Source organism: Podarcis raffonei, chromosome 5 (assembly GCF_027172205.1).
Source record: "Podarcis raffonei isolate rPodRaf1 chromosome 5, rPodRaf1.pri, whole genome shotgun sequence".
NCBI lineage: Eukaryota > Metazoa > Chordata > Lepidosauria > Squamata > Lacertidae > Podarcis > Podarcis raffonei.
The window spans coordinates 42,496,691-42,521,025 of record NC_070606.1 but is presented as its reverse complement, the minus strand read 5'-3'; the positions used below and the strand labels follow the sequence as shown (position 1 = coordinate 42,521,025).

General features: G+C 41.5%; 1 long non-coding RNA gene across 1 annotated transcript; it reads left to right on the top strand.

The window, feature by feature from the left end:
- Window positions 1-8,201: 8,201 nt before the first annotated feature.
- LOC128414107 (uncharacterized) lies at window positions 8,202-16,781 on the top strand. The gene is made up of 3 exons (XR_008330582.1): window positions 8,202-8,304; window positions 11,202-11,306; window positions 16,113-16,781. It is a non-coding gene; the product is annotated as an uncharacterized LOC128414107 (long non-coding RNA).
- Window positions 16,782-24,335: the final 7,554 nt, after the last annotated feature.

Here is a 24,335-nt window from a genome sequence, read left to right as displayed (position 1 = left end):
CATATTAACTCTTTGATTGTGCTGGAAGAAATTTAATATAACAGAAGCTTTTGTGGACCACAGTTCACTTTAACTAAAATATTCCTCAATTGCTTATGTTGATGGACTGTAAAATATCCCTCAATGCAATCTACAGGGGTGTAATTTTGTGCAAAGAAAATATGCAGTTTACCAGTTGGCTTTATTTTTTGTGTGTGCTCTTTCTTACATCTAGTTTGTATTCTCAGGAACATACCCTAATGGAATGCATTTCTGGATTTCAGGGCAGAAGCTAATTGAAGTTGCTTTTCAAAGCAGATTCCTGATTTATCTATTTTCTTTCAAGCTGTTTGTTTATCTGTCAGCTATCTGAAGATCTGCATTATCATGAAGGGTGCTCAGTGGCATTTATTGTCTTGTTGATATCTACTGCCCTACAGGGAAATGAAAGCTAAAATGCAAGCTTGGATAACCGTTTAGCTATTCAGCCATTTTGTCAGTTGTGAACCAGGAAGGCCCCAATTTAGACTGTGCCCCTCCTGTGAACTCACTACACAGTTTTATTCAAGTCTCAATCTTAACCCTTCTCTTCCCCCCACCCCCCAGTATTGAGATACCAATACAGACAAGGTTGCTCTAAGGTTTCGTGAGGCAGTAAATTGAAGTTTGTAAAGTTTTGTTTATTTAGAAGCCACTTTCCCACAGTAGACTGTGCTTCAAGCAACTAACAATATTAGTAGTAGTAGTAGTAGTAGTAGTAGCAGTAGTAGTTTTTCTTATTTGTTATTCACCATGAGGGCCCAAAGCATATTAGGGTTAAAACAAGTAATCAAGTTTTTAAGGCATTTTCATATATTTAATCATTAAGATTATTTTTTTTGACAGCAATGAAAACATTTTTGTATTTCCTTACCGCATTTATGCTCACAGCAATTTGTATGTCAAGAGGCAACTTAGAGCAAAAGACTGTTGTCCTGAAGCCAGATATTAACAAGAATAGTGTCACACACCACCCAAATCTCTGAGCACTGTGCAATTACAGGGGTTCCAGACCCTTACCCAGGGTTTGTGTTTCCTTAGGAATGAGGCACAGTGGAGATGGTGGTGCCTTTATGATATATGGTTTATTTACACATATATACAACTTGAGCCCACAATGGAGGGATTCATAGCATTAAGAGCCCAACAGGGTCTTGCATTCTGAGTTAGATACAGAATGCCCTCTAGGTAAATAGAAGGAATAGATTGAGATTCAACTGACACCTTCTAGAGGAAGGGGTGGAAGAGGCCATTTTTACCCACCTCCCACACACCAACTTTTCAGGGAGTTGCAAGGAAAAAGAAGAATAAGCAAAAATCACCTCATTTCTCCAGTGGGAATATCCCATGAGTGGAGTTCTGTTTCTGGGAAGTATTATTCCCACAGTATTATTTTATGCCTATAAAGAGCTTGGAGGAATCAGTGAAGATTTATGTCCTAATGCATTGTTTTACAATTGAAGCTTATAGGATCAGAGTCCCAGTTTATTAAAAACCAATGGATTAGTGCCCCAGTAATAGTGGGTGGGCACAATGCCAATCTCTGCACCTGTAACAATTCACAATGTAATTGTACAGGAAGAGATGGTAGAGAAATGGATTATTAGCAATCATGTTCAGATAATCTGTTGTTAAAGGCTGAACTGTTAAAGGGGTTTGGGCTCCGTCCTTGAGTTTATAGAAGTGGTACTTGGGGAAAATTTGCTCTTTTGTGTTGCATTTGCAATGGCCAAGCTAGGATTTCAATAGCTAGTTCTGACAACCCCCTGCATTCTTAAAGCCGAACTGCATAAAATCCTCTAGAGCAGTGATATTGTATGCCAAATGAGCCCATAATAGATCATGGTCATATCTAACCATTACACAAAATTATGTGCTCGGAGCACTCTTCTCCAATATTGACAACAGAAGTAGAAATCCCAAACATATTGCAATATATTTCTCCAAGGGGGGAGGGAAGCAATCCATTATTTATCGCCATCATAACGTGAGGAGATGTTGACAGCTACAGACCAATGCATTGTATAATCCTGGGAGAAGTAATAAAGGCAGACACATTTGCATTCAATAAATGCAACAGCAGCACACTCCAATAATGATATTACCTTATAAATAATTTAAAATGAATGAAAATGCAGTGTAAAAATTTCACAGATAACGGGGTCAGAGCCATTTCTTTTGATTACTTGCGATCACAGCAAAGCAATTCATCTCCAGGCAGTTGTCCTGTTAACGATTTTGAAAGAGTAATTATCTAATTCAAGTTTGTTGCGGTGCACATTTAATCCCAGGATCTCCAACAGGAAAGCAAGAAGCTTAACCCCGCCTCACCAAAAAAAACCCAACAGCAGCCACCAAACAGCAGCAATAGCAACAACTCTTTAGCCCACTAGTACAAGGATGGGGTCCTCCAGACTTCTCTACATGACCCTTGGAACTCTCACAAGGCCACACTCTCACAAAGTCACCTGTCACCAGCCACGCCTTAGAATAATAGAAGGGATCCCTGAATAAATAAATAATAAATAAATATAGTAAATTAATATTGTACAGGTCGTTCAATGGCTATAAACATTTTGGAACATGCTATTGGTACTGCACAGATGCATAGGCAAACACATACTTAAAAATAATATTTAATAATATCTAGCAATCATATATTTAAGTCATATGTTTCTTTTTAGGCCACTTGAGATCTTGAACAAATATCAGATTCCTCCCAGTATATCCAATTTTGCAGCCATTAAAGCAGTCACTTTATAACCAATAAAGTTTGATATTTCCATATTTTTTGTCTACTGTTTATATTTCCGACTTCAGAGACGACAAGATTTTTAAACACTCATTTCCCCTGACTTTGGCTTCTCTGCCTGCTTCTTTATCTTTTCTTTCCACATGGGCAGGAGATAGAAAGCATGCTGGGCGCTCAGATAATTTATTTCCCCCGCCCTTGAGCTTAATTTTTTTTTTAATTCGCTTTGTAAGGATTTTTCCCTTTGATATTTCATGTTAAAGTGGCCTTACAAAAAATAAAAAAAGGAAACCTAGCTTTCTTTGTGAGAGAAGACTGAATGTATTAAAAGGTATACACAATTGCATTCTTTTGTAACTATTCCCATTGGGAGAATGGCTTTCAGGAGACACAGAGTGTTGTTGGATTATAAGTTCCCCTTGTATTGCTAGCCTTCGTTTCCTTCTACGTATCTCTCCTCCCACCTCTCTTTTTGGAAAAGCTGTGTTTGGTATAAGCGAGATTTTCTGAGTGCAACTTTAAGTACACCTATTCTGCTGGTAACAATGCTTTGCAAAGGCACGCCTGTGGCGCTACCTTGAGATACATCCATTCAAAGCGCATTCCAAGGGAGGCAAAGAAGCTTGAAAACACATTGCTGTGGATATTTACAAATGTTAATTCTTAACTGATGGCACATCTCTGCCTTTTTTCAAGATACTGAAGGAGAGGGACTCTGATTTAGAAGGAAGCGTAAAAAGAAAAGAGGGTGATTTGTTGTAAATGGAAATAAGTGGAATACAGTCATCGTTTTGTTACATGCCACCCAATTCTCAAAGCAGTGACAAAATCCAGGGTCAGGTTTCCCTGGAATAAAGGTCAGCGGAGACTGTGGTGGCTTTAGAATATATGGTTTCAATTACACATATATCTGCCCTCCTTTCCCTACAGGTGGGCACCAAGCGAGGCTCACCTGGGCGGGTGCCACCCACCTGCTTGAGCTGGCCTTTGACCCGCCCTCAGCTAGGGAGGACAATGGATGGCCAGCCGGGGATGGGCCTAAGGCCAAAAGAAAAGAGGCTGACTCCTGGGCTCAAGCCTCTTTTGCCGTTCTTCCTTCCAGGATCAAGATCAGGATCAGGAGTGTATCCAGGCGGCCGGACTGAGGTAAGTAACCAGCCTTCTTTACTTTTGCCTGGGTGGGGGGGGGATTTGCCCCTCTGCCAGGTTAGGCCGCATTTTAGCGTGCTCGGTTGGAGCTTTTCCCTGGCAGCAGTGGGGGGGGGGAGCTGGCTCCTCCACCGGTAGCTGCTTGCATTTGGGTGGGGGGGCATTGCTCCCCACCGCCGCCTTCCTACCCAGGTGGGCAGAACGGGGCTCCAGCAGGGCTGCAGCTGTGGCCTGCTTGCTTTTACGGTGGGGGGTGGCACCGGGAGGACAGCGTGGGCACGGGAGGGGCTCACAGAACCAGCACCCCAAAAGATATTGATTCCCTATTAGGTTTCTGGGAGCCACGCAAAGCCCAGCACAGAGCAAACATGTTTCTCTCCCCAGCTTCCAGCCTGCTTCCACTTCACACACATGTACAACTCTGGCTATTGTACCAGCATCTCTTAAAGTTTATGTAGCTAGCATGTTTATGCTTGTCTTGTGCCATGAGACAATAAACGCTTTGTATTCTAAACTGAACTGAGTGGGAAAGGAGTTTTCTTATCTCTGGAAAAGGCTGACTACTGGAAAGCAGGAAAACTGGTGTTCTGCTGGAAGACTTGGCTGGAGCTGTGTATTCTCTGCTGACCACACTGGCTGAAGTATGGTGTAGTACCAAAAACAGATGATGGGGCCAGGTCTAACAAGTTATGGGCCAACTGACTTCTGCACAGTGCTATTTTTCTAGCAAAAGAAGTATTGGAGCTCACCATGAACTTCTCCCTTGTTCTCTTAGAATAGTGATGGTTGCCCACCTGAGAGGAGCTGGAACTGAGATCCTGTGAGCTCTGGCTGATAACAGCCCTGCTTCTACAAATCATAACAAGGATTTGATGAAGAGCAGACCTAGCATGCTCCTCCCCACTTGCCTTCATTGTTGGAACACCTGACCAGAACACCTGAGTGGGGCTTAAATACTAGAGAATATATGGGGAATAGTTTGAAAGGATGGATGGCCTCAAAGCGTGTTATCAAAATGGAAGCAACCACTGGCACTGGCCAAAAATTAGCAACCTGGTGTTTGAGACTTCCCTCTGATGGCTACAGTAGCATTAGCCTCAATCTTGCTTCAGTAGCTTGATAAAAGAACATAAGAAATGGAAGAATAGCAGAAAAGATTGGCATTATTTTGGGAGATAGACTAGCCTTCCACTATGTTGTACAAGCTCTAAAATAATCAGTTTTCAGAAACTGGGAAGTTAGAAAATAAAGCACAGTGAGGCATCAGTAGATACCGGTACAATCCTTATTATATACCTAGGCAATCAAAATGGAACCTTCCAATATAGTCCCAGGTGAGAACAGTACAGGCTCTCAACACTGAAAGAAAAGCTAAGGTAGACCTAATGGTAAAGAAAGATTTCCTTTTGTGTCATTACAACAGATGTAAACAAGAAATATATTCTATTCACTTACCATTTAGAGCTGGGAACAAGTTTATTTTCTCCAAGAAATGCATTATTTTATAATGTGTTTTTATTTTATTGGAAAAAGAAAAGAGTAATACTCCAAACTTATTTTTGTTGCTCCTCCTGATGGTTTATCTGCTGAAAGCTCTCAAGCTGCTAACAGCATCACCAGTGACCACAAGATTCCAAACTTCTCGAACAATATATAAAAATCAAAATGCAGCTAAGCTTCAAAATTCACACTCTTCTGAAGTTTGCAGTGCAGCTCTCCAGCACTCCCTCCGAAAGGCATATAAAAATGCATATACTGGGAGAAAATGAACAAAAAAGATTATTTATATTAAAAAATGGAGGAGAGACATAAGACTTCCTATGCATGTTTAATATTTGTCACTGGTTATTCCCATTTCAACACATGCCAAACACCCGGGTAGAAAAGCGTAAATGACAGGCTTGTGGGAACAAATCAAATCAAATTTCAAATTCATGTTCTATCATAACGGTGAAGGGAAAACAAATTGTCCAGATGCCAAATTAGTTTTGGCAGCCTCATTCTTACAGCATTCTTCCTATTGATTGTATTTATCAGTTCAGAGGAAACAAATAGCTGGCTATGGATGAAAATAATTAACAGCAAGAGAAAAGGAATGGCGAGGCTCAGCCGTCAAGGAGAGCAGCGTCTTAACGGAGATATTGATGTTCTTTCACAGAAGTGTCAAGAAGAAATGGAAAGATAGCAGGGCAATTTCCTTTGCAGTTATAACTACAAAATATCTTTAAACTCTAACAGTCATATATACCAGGATGTAATTCCATTTCCAGCAGGCTGGTTTATCTTGGCTTTCCTCTGATAGGAAAAGAAGAAAAATGGGTTCCAAGAGAGTTTTTGTTTATTTGTCTTCCCGGGACCATTGACTGTTGTCTCTGTGTTCCTTGCCCTAATGTGTCACTGTGATGGGGAAAGCAAGAACAATGCACACATATAGGGGATATTACAGTGAGGCCCAGTGGGGCCATTAGACTTCTTTAAGGAGTCTTGCAGCCATTTCATCCAATGACTTCCTTTTCAGCTGTTAATAACTTGACTGAGAAATACACTCTGGGTGAAGTTTGGTGTGCAGGCTCTCCTTGAAGCACATTTATACTTTATAAGAATGAATTCTATTTTACTTCTGACTTGAAAAGGGCATGGAGTATGGTGTTGAATGGCTAAGTGACTACGGGGAACAAAATCAGCCCTAACCTCTTCTCACTTGGATGTAGAAAGGCACTGATGTGGAAGGAATCGGCCCAATATAGGGATCCCCAGTCAGAACTGGGGAATTTGAGCTGACACCTCCTGCATGAGCAGGGAAGAGGGATAACTCACGCGCCGCTCTCTCTAGGACCCAGCAGCAGAGGGCAGAGCAGCAGCAAGTGATGGCACCTCATCCCTGCCAGCCTTTACCCTGAACAAAGTTTAGCCCTTACTAAGGCCAAGCTTTGTGCCTGTTGGGGAAAAAATGGGGAGGATGATTTTGTGTCCAGAACCTGTTGAGTGAACAGGGGTTAGTGTGCATCTGGTAGGATGCTGTAGCAGTTGGTGGGGTGGCACTGCTCACCTGATTTCCCCTACCTGTTGTTGCTGTGGTGTACCAGGAGGTTGAGAGGGTAGTGGTGGTGAAGTCAGTGATGCACAAATGCACTGATGGAGCCAACATGATGCTCCAGCTGCTGCATTTGTATTGCAATAGCCTTGCCACTGCCTCATCCCTCCTGCTTGCCCTGTCAGAATGGCACAACTGTGGATGGCTGCATGTATTTCTTTATGAAGAACAACCACCTATTTCAAGGATCCCTCCAAATCTGAAGGGCTATCTACTACAAAACTAGTTTAAAGATGAAGAGCCTTAAGAAAGAAGAACAGGGAACTCTGGGGACCGGGGGTGTGCAGGGGAATCTCCTACAACTCTCAGAATGCTTAACAAACTAAAGTTCCCAGAATCCTTTGGGGGAAGCCATGGCTGTCCAAAGTGATATTATAGTGGCTTAAATGAATGGTGTCAATGTAGCCTAAGATGGAGGAGGCCCAGGTTTAGATGCTTGTTCAGCCATGAAATTTAGTGGGTGGCCTTGGCCAGTCATAATCTGCAGAGGGAAAACCATGCGTGGCGCCTTAAGCTCCATGGGATCTAATTATACCATAATATATAAAATACTGGTTGGTCTAGTGTATAAGATTAAACTGGAAAATGGGGGCAGAGTGCCTGTGCATTTAATTATTCTTTTTTTGCTTGGTGTGACTGGGTGTTTTGCATTTGTTACCTACTCTGACCCTTCAAGACACATTTTAGAAAGTTGCAACATTAAATTCTGCCAGAGGTACAACTTTCTCATGGATGGGTGGACTGTAAAGTATTATCAGAACTGGACACCCTCTTTGTATTGCCACGCACAGGGCGAATGGTGAATTACGGAAACTCAAGTTTGTTGTTATGCAGCTGCCAGTCTCTAATTAAATGAAATATTTGGAACTACTGAAAAAGTTGCCCATGTCAGTGACAGATGCTAGGCATTATTTAACAGAACTGAGGAATATGCGATCATTGCTAAAGCTGTCACACTTTATATATATCTCGTAAAATAATTGTGCAGCCTCAAAGGGCTTGGTTAACACTTAACACAACAAATTTCTAGGTCACAATATAAAACATGACATTAATTTACTGCTACTGTACTTCATAATGCCTGAACACAAAGCAGTGTTGCCTATTGGGTGGGAGCGGGAAGGGATTTATTACTGTCATTGTAAGTTAGAATTTGAGGTTTTAATTTCAAAGACGCTTCCTTGCTTTCAGATGGAAAAGACAGGAGACATTCGTTAGATTGCTTTGCAATACCACCTTTGGCTTTTGCAAAGAGAAAAATGACAGACATCAGAAGTAGCTTTGCATTAAGGTAAGGCAAGGAATACTTTCAGCTAATGGATGATTACATTCCATTTACATATATTTTTCCTCTAATTATTTTGTGCACAAAAATCATTGCCCTGCTAAATGATGTGAAGCCTTTTCTACAGTGAAGCGCTAACAATTTGCCTGGCTCATGTGTGTAATTAGTTTAATTAGCACTGTAATTTTAATGGGAGTAACAATGTCTACTGTGTGTGCTTTCTTCCTTGCCGGACACAGCTGAAAGCTGTATTTCTCATTTCAGCAGATTCTTTAAGTGTTGTAGCAATTACATTTTATTTGTGTGAAATCTGAATAGAACAAAAGCGTTCTACCTTGTTCGTAGTGCTCAGGTTTGTTCCTTTTAGATTAATTATACATGCTCACTTATCTGTATTTAGGGAAAGAGCTAAAGTGCTGCGAATATCCACCATCATAGGCACATCAGTAGTTTTTTAAGACATGTTGCTCAAGAAGGAGAACACCTTAAAAATGCATTAAGGCACATCAGAATTTGTCTGCTGCAACATCACCTTAAAGCATGTGATGATCATCTGCCCTGCAGCAGATAAATGGAAATGCGCTTATTTAGTATTAAACATTCTGGTTCTTGTGATGTGGCTTGCTGCAAGAAAGCTTTATGATACAATACTTCAGAATGTTCCTCCAGGATTTTTTTGGTAACTTTTTCTTACTGCAAGAGACTAATACAGCTAACCCTTTTAGAAGTAATGTTTTGTCTTTCTGACGTAAGGAGTCCCAAAATGGGCTGGGAAAATGGTCAGAGCTGATTCAAAGCATTTTGCTGCTCAAGTTGAAGTACAAAATGGAGCCTCCCCTCATTCCCTACTCTAAAGCCAACTCAACTGGAAGCTTAATTTTACCACACCTGAAGGCAGCACCTCTGTTCTTCAGCATCTCATTGCTGCTGCCCAAGCCCCAGCATCGGCCACCAGAGGCAGCTGTCTCACTCTGCCTGTTGGTAGGGGTGATACAGATAAAACTATAGATACTTATCACACCTGCTGTCTTTTGTATTGATAGGGTGGTGGGGATGGTCCATGATTTCCCTAGCCAAGGGCTTAAATTGCAGCAAAACAGTCCTGTTCCTGGGACCATATTTCCACGTGCCACTATAGTAACAGCTATGGACCATAAATGCGCTCCCAACTCAGGAGTGGCACAAATGTGCAGAAAAAACCAAGTCATTTGGCAACTGGGAAAGAAGCACTGCAGCAGCTGTGCAAATATCAGAGCAGGCGGGAGCTGTGCTAGGCATAGCTGTCAGCTTACAGATTTGAAAATAAGGGACCAGCAGCCTCAAAAATAAGGGATCAGCAGCCAAAATAAGGGATTTTCTGGGCACAGGTATGTTCAATTTCTGAGCCCCTCCAAGCCAAAGGCAGAAAGCCCAGCCAGCAGCCAAACAAAGCCTCAAGCCTCAAGGAAAACCACCGCCACCCCTCTGCTGGGAAGTGCTGAGCAAAGGTGAGTCCCCAGGCAACGCAGCCGATTTGATCAGCACAAGGCATGCAAGCTCCACCCCCCAGTCATTCTTAGACTTCTTATTAGGTGAGCAACGCAGCCAAGCAACACAGTTGGAGCCTCCCTCCTCCCTGGCCAGCAGGGAGGGAGGGAGAGGAGCTGCTTCCTTTGAAACCCGGGAAATTTAAGGGACATCATCAATAAGGGACAGCAGCGGGACATGGCGCTGGGATAAGGGACTGTCCTGCCAAATAATGGATGCTTGACAGCTATGGTGCTAGGCTATGTGTGCTGAACCATCTCATGCCAAAGTGCCTACTGGAGAGATCCCAAAGCTCTGCCCTTTGCTTTGTACAGGGGAAAACACCAAGCAATAGCATAGACTACATCATTCCTCCAGGGATGACGGGTCTCACAGGCAAAGCTTATACTTGCAAGGTTCTAATGCATCCATGAAGGCCCAAATCCTGGCACAGGTCACACCATACTTCCAGAGTACATTTCACATGCTTGGATTCCCCCCCCCCCCCCAAGAATCCTGAGAGTTCCTGGAAGCTACACAGAGCTACATTGCCCAGCAGAAATAACAATCCACAGTTCCCAGGGTTCTTGGGGGGAGGCTATGCATTTTGAATTTGCATTGTATGTGTTTTAAATGTATGGTGCAAATGCCCTCCCCTGCCTGAGCACACACATTCATTTCATTGTCTTTGCCGTGTTGTGTGAATGGCATTAGGTAGGATTTTCTGCAACTTAGAAAGTCATGCATACTTTGTTAATCAGATATTGGTTGAACTAATTATATTTGTGTACAAAAGAGAGAGGCTAGCCTTTCCCGCTCCAAAGAGAAGAAACTAGCATTTGTAAACTGCACAATAAAATGTACATGCCAGCATCCTCATTCAGATACTACCAACTCCTTCTACCATACTGCAAAATCCAAAATAAAGCATTACTTGAATAGATACAGAGAACTGAAATGCACCCACACTTAGGCTACTTTTATTTTCACGGCATCCAAAGAATCTGCAAGATAGCACAGCTGATCTCCTTCATTAGGACCTAAAGACCATTTCATTTTGCAAGGTTAAATCTGACCTGCAGGTATTTGTTGTAAATAAAATAGCCGCCTTGTTGTTTTGTTTATGTCTTGGCTGTGATAAAAGTCATATTGTGCTTAATGTTACACTCCTGTTGAGTGGAGAGATAATGGTATCAATTCAGAGACTGCAGAAATGGAAGATTTTATTTCTAGAATCACTGACATTAATAGCTGTTTTATGTTGCGTACAAACAAATTGAATCATAGCTTTGTGAAGATAGTGTTATGTTCCCCTGGCCCATGCCGATTCCTACATGCTGTGCTGGAGAACACTTCTGATGCAGTAACAACTGAATATATTTGGGTTTGTTCCCCAGAAGGTTGGACGCAAACCAACGGATTCAAACTGCAAGACAAATGATTTGGAATAAATATTGCGAAGAACCCCTTTGATGGAACAGTGGAACAGAAGGCTTCTGAAGGTGGTACATTCTCCATCGTTACAAGTTTTTAAGCAGAAACTGAATGATGACCTACAGGGATGTTGTGGTAGTAGTTTTCTTGTCCGGGGGGCGGCGGTGGGGGGGGGGAGTTGCCAGCTGAATTTTGAGGTTGCTTCAGTGATTCTCTATAATTATAATGGATTGCTTTTTAAATGGAAACCGGCCAGGTTTTAACTAGTAAGGGAGTAAAACGGGTATCTGTTCATTTCACAAAGTGGCTTGAGTCAATGGAGTAAAAATAAGGATGCACCAATCAGTCTATTTGTAGTCTGTGTCACTTTTACTTGTGTTCTTACAGGTCTGATTTGTCCTGTTTCTATATTAATTTTTTAAAAAATCTGTGTGAAAATTCAAGTTAAAAATTCAAGTTAAGCCAGCCTTGTAAATAAGTTTGCAGAAGAGACTAGCCTGAAAATGTGTTTACTAGGTTGGGCGGGAGAGAGTGCCACCTCACTTGCAGCAACCAACTGCATTTCTATGCAGGGCATGGAGCCAGGGGTAACCAAGTTCCATTTCACACATTAAGTCCTGAAGGTGCAAAGAATGGACTTAGCCATCATCCCTAAGTAAAATGGATGCAGTGTAGCATCACAGTGGCAGGCTATGCTTTGACCTTTTGAGCATTCATTAAATTGTCTACAGGGAGCCCCTGCACTTATGCAAAGGATATAGATGTTCCAGTGGATGGGTCAAGTACACATTACTGCTTACTTCACACATACGTACACTCCAACACAGTTTTACCCTTAATGAATTTTTAAAAGGGCTTTGGTTTGAAACAAATGTGAAGGAGTTGGGTGAAACTCAACTGTTCTAGCTTAAACAGTTTACGGAGCACAGGTGAAAATGGAATTGGAAAAAAAAGTATAGTGGTACTTCGGTCTATGAAGAGTCCTGTTAATGAACTATTCGGGTAATGAACTCCGCAAAACCGAAAGTAGGTATTCTGGCTTGCGAACTTTGCCTCGAAAACCGAATGGTGGAAGGGCACCGGTGGCGGGAGGCCTCAGTAGGGAAAGTGCGCCTTGGTTTGAGAACACTTTGGTTTAAGAACGGACCTCTGGAACAGGTTAAGTTCGTAAACCGAGGTACCACTGTAGTAGCTACCTTTTGAATATACGAAAACTGTGATATCTACTCATGTCCAGAACAGGTAGAATGGTGGCTTTAATACTCAGTTTATTATGTGCACAGCAACTACAAAACCCTGCTTCCATTTGCATGCCTCCCAGTCATCTTCTTCTGCTTGTGGATAACCTTAATTACTTCGCTTCATTTCTATTGCTTTCTAAAAACGTTACAGAACTTCACAGTTAGCACTGCTACTGCCATGGCATTCACTGTTCCATGTCAGTTTGGATGATGTTTTCCTGTCAGTACCTGACTGCATCTTCCTATTGAGGAACTGGAGGCATGATGAGGAGCGTCTTGTTCAGCGATGTGATATCCTCCTTGGCACTTCCAGTTCCTTGACAGCAATGCCTACTGAACACCTGACATCATGCCAGACCGACGCGGTCCCAACAAGGCATGGCAGCAGGTGGCAGGACAACTGTTCCTCTTGATGATAAATAAAAATCTGGGTTCACTTGAAGTTTCAATTGCCCACAATTCTTCTCTTCCATGTTTTCTTGCTGATCCCCACCATTACACTGAACAAGAACAGAACATCCGCAATGGAAGGGCATGATGGGCAATTTATGGGTCCAACAAATCACTATACAGGAGAGACAATATTATGGAAATATGCAGGAGACACAATGCTAAGGAAACCCAAACTCTCTTTTTTGTGTAATATTTTTTCTTAGATTCCCCACCCCCTGCTAGGTAAGTAATATTTTACTTTGTAGATGATCACACCTGCTTGATACATCAGTTGCACTGGTGCAGTCAAGCTAAATGTGACATTAAATGGGCTAATTTTTTACAGGAGGGTTTCATAATCCAGTGGACATTGCACAGGCATGCTCAAAACACACACTGTGGTTACGGCCAATTTTAATATGAAAGCAGCTACGTGGGATATTCTGTATGGGGAAGCAGTTTCAATGCACCTGAACATCATGTTTAAATAAGGTCTGGGATGTGAATGACTGAGGACTGTATAAAACATTATTATTGAGATGGGATTCCTGAGAAGAGATGTGGGTGCTGGAACTACAAGGCTGTGTTGATAAAAGTGCCTTCACCTGGGAATGTTGGCAGGCATTTCTTGGGACAGAACTAGTCCCATACTGACATTTTTTCACTGGAGTCTCATCCATGGATGGCTGTGGGAACAATGTTCTCACATAGGGAAAGAATGAATGAGGCCTAAGAAAGAAAACTTTCTCTGAGGGGAAAAACCACACAATTCTGTTAATTATAGATAGATGTGGGGGGGGGGCACACCACACCAATTGTTTCATTTTATGTCTCATAATTTTATTTATTTCATTTATTTCTCAGAAACAAATTCCACTGAATTCTACTCCCAGCTAACCATGCATAGAGCTGCAGCCTAAGTCTGTTTTGTGTTTATCATGCAGCAGCATACCTGTTTACAAGTGTTTATTGGATTAAACAATTAGAAAATATTTATCCCTTTAGTGTTGTTGGTTGTTTTTTTTTGCAGGATTAATATGTTTGCTACATAGAGATCATTTTAATCCTATCCCAAGCCCATTAGCAATTATCAGGAAGCTGGTGGATTTTGTTTAACTAGCCCAGCTTAGTTTAGAAACCATGTTTTCCATTCTAAGTCTTATCATTAATAACTCTGTCAAATAAATTAGCACTTAACCTGCTACTCTCCCCCTGGCTAATCCTGAAACATTCCGAGTATGTGACCTTTCAAAACGTACACATGGAACCTATAAGCAGCAACACTGGTACAGCACTTCATTAAATCAGTCTAAAGGGCTCCAGTTTCGTTTTGCACTAATCAGAGTGTGTTGGAGGCAATCAGCCTCTGAGAATACCAGTTGCTGGAAATTACAAGTGAGAAAGTACTGTTGCACTCACATTCTGCTCGAGGGCTTCCCATAGGCATCTGGTTAGTCACTATGAGAACAGGATGCTGGATTAGATGATCCAATGGCCTGATCCAGTCACTGAAAATCTTGGGAACTATGATTTGTTTAAAAAGCTGGGGATTTTAGTTCTGTGAGGTTGTTGTTTAGTTGTTTAGTTGTGTCCGACTCTTCGTGACCCCATGGACCAGAGCACGCCAGGCGCTCGTATCTTCCACTGCCTCCTGCACTTTGCTCAAACTCATGCTGGTAGCTTCGAGAACACTGTCCCACCATCTCATCCTCTGTCGTCCCCTTCTCCTTGTGCCCTCCATCTTTCCCAACATCAGGGTCTTTTCCAGGGAGTCTTCTCTTCTCATGAGGTGGCCAAAATATTGGAGCCTCAGCTTCAGGATCTGTCCTTCCAGTGAGAACTCAGGGCCGATTTCCTTAAGAATGGATACGTTTGATCTTCTTGCAGTCCATGGGACTCTCAAGAGTCTCCTCCAGCACCATAATTCAAAAGCATCAATTCTTCGGCGATCAGCCTTCTTTATGGTCCAGCTCTCACTTCCATACAGTTCTGTGAGGTAAGCACCATTAACTAAGTATGGTTCTCAGGTTGTTTCTTTTTGAGGAAGCTATAATCGGTATAAAGTGGTATAAGCGTGCTTTAAATCTATGGTGTGGCTAGGGCCTAATTTTGCTTCCTGCTCGGTCATTGATTAAAGGCTGTTATTTGTTCTGTGATGGCTCATTTATTCATAAATGTAAGGGACTACTTGTGGCTGCAGTGGATGAGTGATGGACGCAAGTTAACCACAAAGACTGCTTGTCATCCCCAAGTATGCATGGCGAAATGTTTTTTTTTTAAAAAAATCCATCTGTTCCTTCATACCTCGCTCACCTTTAGCTGCAGATTCATTTGCAGTGTCTTGAGTGCTGTTTAAAACAACTGCACTATGTGCATGCGCACACACACACTCCTACTACACAAACACACACTTTCCAGGCTAGATATCATGCAAGGCTCTTTGAAAATTTCAGTGGAAATCAATGCACAAACAAGTAGAAAAGGAATATTGAACTAGAGATATCCTAAGGGAACCATTTGTTGTGACTTCACAGGTACTTTAGCAGTCTAGGATGGCATATGTCAACCCCCACGCTTTGTTGGAGCGATGAACACAGGAATATCAGCTACTCTTTGCACATGGCAGGGGTACTAACCAATTTTAATAGCATATCTAGACATTCCTAGAGGATCCTTTTGTTAACAGCATTATATGCTATTAATAATAGCTGCATTAACAATAATTTCTGCCCGCCAGGTAAGCCTAAAAGAACTGAAACCCAGCAGAATCATTTACCTGGTGGAAAATAAACTGACAAAATATCAAACAACTCGTGGCTTCTTTTTTAAAACACACACACGCACAAAATTAAACTAATCACCAGCTAGAATTGGTGTATCACAATCTACTGCTATCCATTTCCAGTTCTTATAGAGGTATTTGCCCTTTCTTGACCTTGGAGCATCAGCACAGTAGCCTTGAAGATGGATTCAATTAACAAAAGTGATAGATTCTGACCTTTTGGTGACTGTTGTTCTATCCTTGATTCAACTGTTGTTCTATCCTTGATTTGTTGAATCAATACGAACTAAAAATATAAGCAACCCAACCATTGTAGCTAGAAAAAAACACAAGGAAACTACTCCTGGAAGAATTGTACGTTACCTTTATAGCGTGAACCCATATCATACTGAAGCATGTGATTGTATTGTTCTTTGTAGCTCAGCTCCAAGCCAACAGCATTCAAGGCTTTGCCTGTCAAGGTCTACTGTAATACCAGAACAGATCAACTTCCTGCCAGACAACGCTTGGAGCCTGGAGGCTGGATAGGTGGCTGTTCCCCATTCTGTTCCTTTATTGTTTCAGAATTTTGATCTAACTGCATTCTGTTACTCTGCTAATCCTTAATTCTCTTTTAAGTAGAATAATACTTTTCACCATCAGATAATTTGCACCTTTATCTTTGTACAGTACTAATGTGCACAAACATATTGAGAAAAACACAGCAAAAAATGCAGTTGGTCTAATTATACATAAAATGATTGCACTGAGATTCTTTGGTGTTGTGTTTTACAAAAAACCTACAGTGTGCACACATCAATGTATAGAAGGGCTAAATATGTGAGGGGTCATGCTGAGCCCCAAAATTCTCCTTGTATCTGCAGTAGCTTTTTAAAAAAATAAAAATAAAAATATTCCAGTCTGTTTCTGAGTCCATCTATGCTCCCTCCACTTTGATCTATAATTCAGATTCTGAGCTGTTCTATGTAAAATAAAGCTGTGTTTCCCATTCACCATAATGGGGAATCTAAAAAATGACTATAATTCCTCCCCCCACTTTTGGCCAAAGTGAATGAAAAGAATAGGCACAGGAGGTCCTTCAGAGTAGATTTAAGACTTCTAAATTGCAGACAAATATGTTCAGGGTCTTTTTGAAGGCGAAGTAAAAGGAATTCAGTTTCATAGTCCCTCAGGAGGAAGAGGGTGGGGCTTTATCTTTTGCTTTTTCTTATCTTACAATAACGAACAGGGGCTCAGTGGTGTGAGTTGTTCCTTGCACATTTATTTATTTAAGCTTTACATTGACCCTTTCCTTCCAGTGCCTGTATGTGTCTTCCAATATGCTTTACAATGTGAGGCTGTCTAGAATGCTGTCTGCAGAGTTCTGAAGATCTCTGATGGGTTTCTTAGTTAAAGCAGAGCTTGTAGGATTTATTTAGCAAACTTAAATGCTGTTGACTGGTTTTTTTTTAATATAAAAAACCCACATCTGCTGCTGTGCTTTAACCCCCCCCCCCCAATCTTCAGTACCTTGCAGGCATCATTTTGGAAAGGTTCTCCAGGGCCCATGGACCTAGATAAAAATGAGATAAATGGAAACAAACAATCATATATTGAAGAAAAGGACAGAAGTTTATTGGGAGGTGGGAAAGACCCCCAAATCACTCAAATTTGCCTTGTTATTGCCCCCACCCAGAGCTGATGATGCACCCTTAAAATATATGAAAGGACTGAATCTTGAGACAAACAGCTCATGTACAATGTTCCTTACAAACTTTCGGAAATATTAAAAAATAAATGAAACTATGTAAGAATCCTAATACATGTTCCAGTTAAGACACTGTAATTCGGCGAGTAGAATTTTTGACTCACCCCTAGCTAAGAACATGAATCCTGCGATTACATGGTTTCTGGATGTGACAGACTGTAAGTGACATTGTAGATTTAATTTGAAGTGCTGGGGAAATTGTGTCATTTATTTAATGCCTGTAAGTGCTGAAGGGCTTCAGGACACGTGTATTTTCTCCCTTACTTGCTCCATGGAAACATGAGTGTGGAGTTGGAGCAGGCCTAGAAATATTCTACAAATATGCAGAACTACATATTTTACCTGTTTCCATTCTTGACTTTGCTGAGGTAATGTGAATAGTGTATATATGTGTGCGCGCACACACACATCCCACTCGCACACAACCATCATAGTGTGTGCTGTGAAATCAATCAATCAATCAATCAATCAATCAATTGGCCTTGTCTCACCAGGGGCTGCTGCCCAAGCAAGGGAAGGCAGCCTTTGACTGAGGCATGGGGCAGGAGTTGTCTTCTCTCCACCTCCACCATGCATCTGTGCCCCCATCCTGGCATCAGTTCGCCCTTCTTAGCCATCACCCTTTGTGGCCAGCCACCACTGCATGCACTGGCTCCCCTAGGGCAGACAGGGAGGCAGGCAGGCTTGGGAAAGGCCAGGCAACAGCCCCAAGCGATTTCCAGTGTGAGCCTCCCTCTCTCTTCCCCATGTACCCTCACACAGGGCCCCAGAATGTAACTCCCCACTTAAGTGGAGGGACACTTGTATTTCATAAGCCTTCCTGCACAGACTCTACAGGGACATTTATCTTTCCACAAATATCATTCTTTTGTACCCAACTGGGGGGGGGGGGCGAGGATCAAAAATTTTGAAATAGAGTGGGCGATAACAACAACAATAACAACAACAATAACAACATTAATAATAATTTAATTTATATCCCACCCATCTGGCTGGGTTTACCCAGCCACTCTGGGCTGCTTACAATATATATGAAAACACGACAAAACATCAAACATTAAAAAACAAAATACCCTATACAAGAAACAAACTGTTATGTACTGAAGTTCTCACCCTGGGCCAGCAGGGGGATACTGTAGATAGTTATGCAAATGAAGGATCGAAAGTGACGTTCAGTGATTGGATAGTTTTAGAAAGTTGCTACAGTTACGTTGTTCTGGAGCTCTATATAAGCAGGCTGACTGGGCTCTTCAGTTCAGTTCTGTTCCAGCTTACAAATAAAGAGCTGCTTTGGAAGAATCGCTGTGTCGTCTGATATGTTCACCCACAACTTAACACAAACAAACAAACCAATAAATCAATAGAAACCAATAACAACAGCAACAACAATAATAACAAACAGTTTACAGTTATACCCAAATTAAAACAACTGCCAACCCCAACTAAACATTTAACCAACAACAACCCAACAAAAACAAAACAGAGGAATCAAAACTAGAAACATTTTAAAATTTTAAACCATTTTAGCCAGTTGCCCCAACCCAAGAGTTGTTCCAGCAATGTCCCTCCGGTATCCCAGGAGCCTTTTAGCTCAGGCATAGGTCTTGGCCCTCCAGATGTTTTGGGACTACAACTCCCATCATCCCTAGCTAACAGGACCAGTGGTCAGGGATGATGGGAGTTGTAGTCCTAAAACATCTGGAGGGCCGAGTTTGCCTATGCGTGTTTTAGCTGTTCAGGGTGAGTCTGGGCCCTGCCCTAGACCAGGTGGAAATGGGCCTTGCAGCAGGGGGCAGCCTTCTGTCCAGCACTCAGGCAGCAGCAATGTCCCTCCTGCCTTCCAGGATTGTCAGGGAAGGCCAATGAACAGTGGGGAGGGTTTAGCGGTGCATCCCTTCCAATCATATCTTCCCTCTCACAAGCAGCCTCATCTGTGCCACCCACTCTATATTTTTGCTTTAAAAAGAATATATGTGATTGGGAATACTGTGTATTCTTTGCAACGCTCTACCCTCATGGGGAGAATGAAGTGGGCAGGCTGCAGGAGAAAGACTCTCAGCAGCCTCCAGCTCTGACACTATGTTTTGTTGCCTTTATTGAATTCCATCTCTTGCTATATATTTGTTCGCATGCTTCTGGGCAAAATGAAAAGGTGAGTAATCAAGGCCCCTGGTGATTTTAAAGTGGCTTAAAGCCCTTCCTTAGCCATTCTATCAGAACTTTTGTTTTTGATCACCTGTCCATGCCATGCGCCTATATCTATATTTACACTATGTCTTTATTCAACACCCAATACTGGGAATACCGAACTATCTCTTGGGAAGGCTGTTTGGTACACTACTAAATCAGCTTTTCTAAACAACAGCAACTTTTAAAAAAAGAGTAATCCCCAAGCCAAGCTGTCTCATAAAAATTGTTAAATCACACATTCGCTTCGTACCTGTGCTATTAAGTTGGTCCTGAAATGAATGCTTGGCTGAACAACAAACACATAAACAGGGGAAATCCAACACAAATGAGTTGAGAAATAAGCCATGTGTTAAACTATTTGCATACCAGTGTCTGTCTCCACACACCCACACCCACACCCACCAAGGAGATGTTCAAGATCAGATATTTGCGTGTTCAGACCCAGAGACCTCCCCCCTAAATAAAGACACATTTGACTCAAATTTTAGTTTTGGTTTTTGGCAGAATTTAGCCCACAACTTTATTGATTACAGAAAAGTGAGTGGTTGCACAAGCTCTGGTTCGACTAGCTCCCTACAATCTTGCAGGTAGCGCTGACCCAGAGCTCTATCATGTCAGCCAAAGGTGAACACCTGAGGTAGCTGAAAAGCCCGGGAACAGACTCTGTTCACTCCCCAGATGCTCCCCTGGACTCAGGCATGGGCACAACCCCCTCATGGGGGTTGACCAAACCAAGTTGAGTCCCTGGATTCCTTTAACATAATACCCTTCACATAGGGATGGCGAGACCATTCTCCCATCCCTATCACCTGAACCAATACCTATCCGCAACCTTACAAATTGTGACGAATTGCTATGCGGCAGGCGAAACCCAAATGGCCACAGCCAATCAGCCAAGTGGGGAAAATTCCTGCCGTGCCCCTGTCCCAATGACAGACAACACATGACGGCATAGCAAGGTCAATCGCAAAAATACCCTAAATATAGGGAGAGGTGGGCGGGTGTTCCGATGCACGAACTGAAAGAGAAAGCTCTGGGACACGTGCAAGGGATTATACAGGTCCCTCGATCCATTTCAACTGCACTCATTGGCCAAATTACACCCAGCAATGAGGGACCTACTAATCGGGCGTTGTGGCTATCCAATAGACCCACCCACAACCAGGAAGTCAGTCTCCAGGTCTCAACACAGCACGTGCCCTCTTTTAGGGAGGACACAATCTCCAACTTTTTCAGACCAAGGACCCATCTTTCGGTGACCCATTTCGGAATCTTTTACCATATATTTGCATGGTGGTAGTGCTTCTGTTGTAACCCACCTTGGATCAGACTGCAACTCACTAGCGGTTCCTGACTGACCAGCTAAAGACCAGTGTTCAAGAGAACCTAAATAATGGTTTAGATCAGTGGTGGGGAATGTCAGCCCTGGGAGCTCAGTAAGTCCTCTACCTGGCCCTTGGGGCTCTTTCCAGGCCACAGACCCCATTGCCCCTGCTCCCTGCTCACCTCAGGTGCTGTTGCCTTGCTGGAATGTTTCCTTGACCTGTGCTAATACCTCTTGCTTTCCTGGATAGAGGATGGAGAGATATGTGGGAGGATGGGTGCGTATAAATTTTTGACTCTGCTAGAATACAAGCCACGGGACAAGGACAAGGGCCAGCTACTTTTCCCCTTTACCTTACCCCAGCACATGCCCTCCTCCAAGCTTCCACATGATGAAATATGGGGGGAAAGGATTCCCCACCCCAGTTCAGATGATTTGAGGTATTGATTCCAAATGGTGGATTAGGTCCTACTAGTTAATGTGGCATCTCCTACAATGTGTTTTATTTTATTTTTTTATAAAATATTTATTAGGGTTTTACAAAAAGCAGAAGTTTACAGAATAAAAAGAAAACAAGAGAAAAAAGAAAAATACAAAAAATACAAAAATACATAGAAAAAAGAAAATACAAAATACAAAAAAAGTAGGAAAAGTTAAAAACAAATCCATTTTTTTTCATATCTTGAAACTCGTTTGCTTATTTCCTTGACCTCCTCACACCTCCCTTTTTTGTATTTCCGTTCACATAGTCAGCTCAGCAAATCCTTACCCTCTTTCATTTATCTTAACTCTATATCTCAACATATTATAACTATATATTTTCATCCATTATCAATCCATTTTTACATGTTCTTATTGGCCTTGTTGCTAATGGCACTTAATTTCAATCCAGCATCATTTTAACATTCATTAATTTTACAATATTTCTGCAAATAGTCTTTGAATTTCTTCCAATCTTCTTCCACCGACTCTTCTCCCTGGTCTTGGATTCTGCCAGTCATTTCTGCCAGTTCCATATAGTCCATCACCTTCATCTGCCACTCTTCCAGGGTGGGTAAATCTTGTGTCTTCCAATACTTTGCAATAAGTATTCTTGCTGCTGTTGTAGCATACATAAAGAAAGTTCTATCCTTCTTTGGCACCAATTAGCCGACTATGCCCAGGAGAAAGGCCTCTGGTTTCTTCAGGAAGGTATATTTAAATACCTTTTTCATTTCATTATAGATCATCTCCCAGAAAGCCTTGCTCTTTGGGCACGTCCAACAAAGGTGAAAGAATATACCTTCATTTTCTTTACATTTCCAACATTTATTATTGGGCAAATGATAAATTTTTGCAAGCTTGACTGGTGTCATGTACCACCTGTATATCATTTTCATAATATTCTCTCTTAGGGCATTACATGCCGTAAATTTCATACCTGTGGTCCACAACTGTTCCCAGTCAGCGAACATAATGTTATGTCCAACATCTTGTGCCCATTTAATCATAGCAGATTTAACCGTTTCATCCTGAGTATTCCATTTTAACAGCAAGTTATACATTCTTGAAAGTATCTTTGTTTTGGGATCTAACAGTTCTGTTTCCAATTTTGATTTTTCCACCTGGAAGCCAATTTTTTTGTCAAAATTATAAGCCTCCCTTATTTGATAATAGTGAAGCCAGTCTCGCACTTTTTCTTTTAATTTCTCAAAACTCTGCAATTTCAATTTGACACCTTCTTGCTCCAAAATTTCCCAATATTTCGGCCATTTGGCCTCCATATTGAGCTTTTTCTGAGCCTTTGCTTCCATCGGTGACAATCACCTTGGGGTTTTATTTTCAAGTAAGTCTTTATATCTTATCCAGACATTAAACAATGCTTTCCTGACAATATGGTTTTTAAATGCTTTGTGTGCTTTAACCTTGTCATACCACAAATATGCATGCCAACCAAAAACATTGTTAAAACCTTCCAAATCCAAAATGTCTGTGTTCTCAAGAAGCAGCCATTCTTTCAACCAGCAGAATGCTGCTGATTCATAATAAAGTTTAAGGTCTGGCAGGGCAAATCCACCTCTTTCCTTTGCATCAGTTAATATTTTAAATTTTATTCTGGGCTTCTTGCCCTGCCAGACAAATCTAGAAATGTCTCTCTGCCACTTCTTGAAACAGTCCATTTTGTCCAAAATTTGCAATGATTGAAACAAAAATAACATTCTTGGCAATACATTCGTCTTTATAACAGCAATTCGACCCAACAAGGAAAGCTTCAAATTTGACCATATTTCTAAGTCCTTTTTCACTTCTGACCAACATTTCTCATAATTGTCTTTAAATAGGTTTAAGTTCTTAGCAGTCATATTAACCCCCAGGTATTTTACTTTCTTAACCAATGTTAAACCTGTCTCCTTCTGAAACCTCTCTTTCTCAAACGGTGTTAAGTTTTTCTCAAGAACTTTAGTTTTTAACTTGTTCAACTTAAATGCTGCCACATGACCAAATTCTTGAATCAATTCTAATACTCTTTTAGTACTAGATTCTGGCCCCTGTAACGTCAATACTAAGTCATCTGCAAAAGCTTTCAATTTGTATTGTTTGGCTCCAACCTGTATACCTTTAATCAGACGGTCCCTTCTAATCATATTTAGCAAAACCTCCAGGACCGAAATAAAAAGCAATGGGGAAACTGGGCAGCCTTGTCGTGTACCTTTCTCTGTCTTAAATTCCTCTGTCACCACATTGTTAACTATTAGTTTAGCCTTTTGTTCTGAGTAAATTGCACTTATACCATTTTCAAACCCTTGACCAACCCCCATCCCCTGAAGATTTTTCTTCATGAAACTCCAAGAAATATTATCAAAGGCTTTCTCTGCATCTACAAAAATTAAAACTGCTTTGGTATTAATGTTCACTTGCAACTTCTCCAAAATGTTAATTATATTCCTCGTGTTGTCAGACAAGTGTCTACCTGGGAGAAAGCCAGCTTGGTCCTTGTGTATCTCTTCCACTAATACTTTTTTTAATCTTTTAGCCAAAATATCAGCAAATATTTTGTAATCCACATTGAGCAGGGATATGGGGCGGTAGTTCTTAAGTTGTGTTTTTTCAGACTCAGTTTTCGGTATAAGCGTAATATAAGCTTACTTCCACGACTCTGGCGCTTTCCCCCCCTCCAAAATTTCATTACAGACCTCCTTTAGTGGTTGAATTATCCAATCCTTCAAGGATCTATAATATTTTGAGGTTAAGCCATCCGGCCCTGGAGATTTGCCCAACTGCATATTCTGGATGGCACCTTCCACCTCCTGTTCTGTTATTTTATAGTTCAGCATTAACTTATTTTCTTGAGAGATTTTTTGTAGTCCATTTGTTTTTAAAAATTGGTCTATATCAAACTCT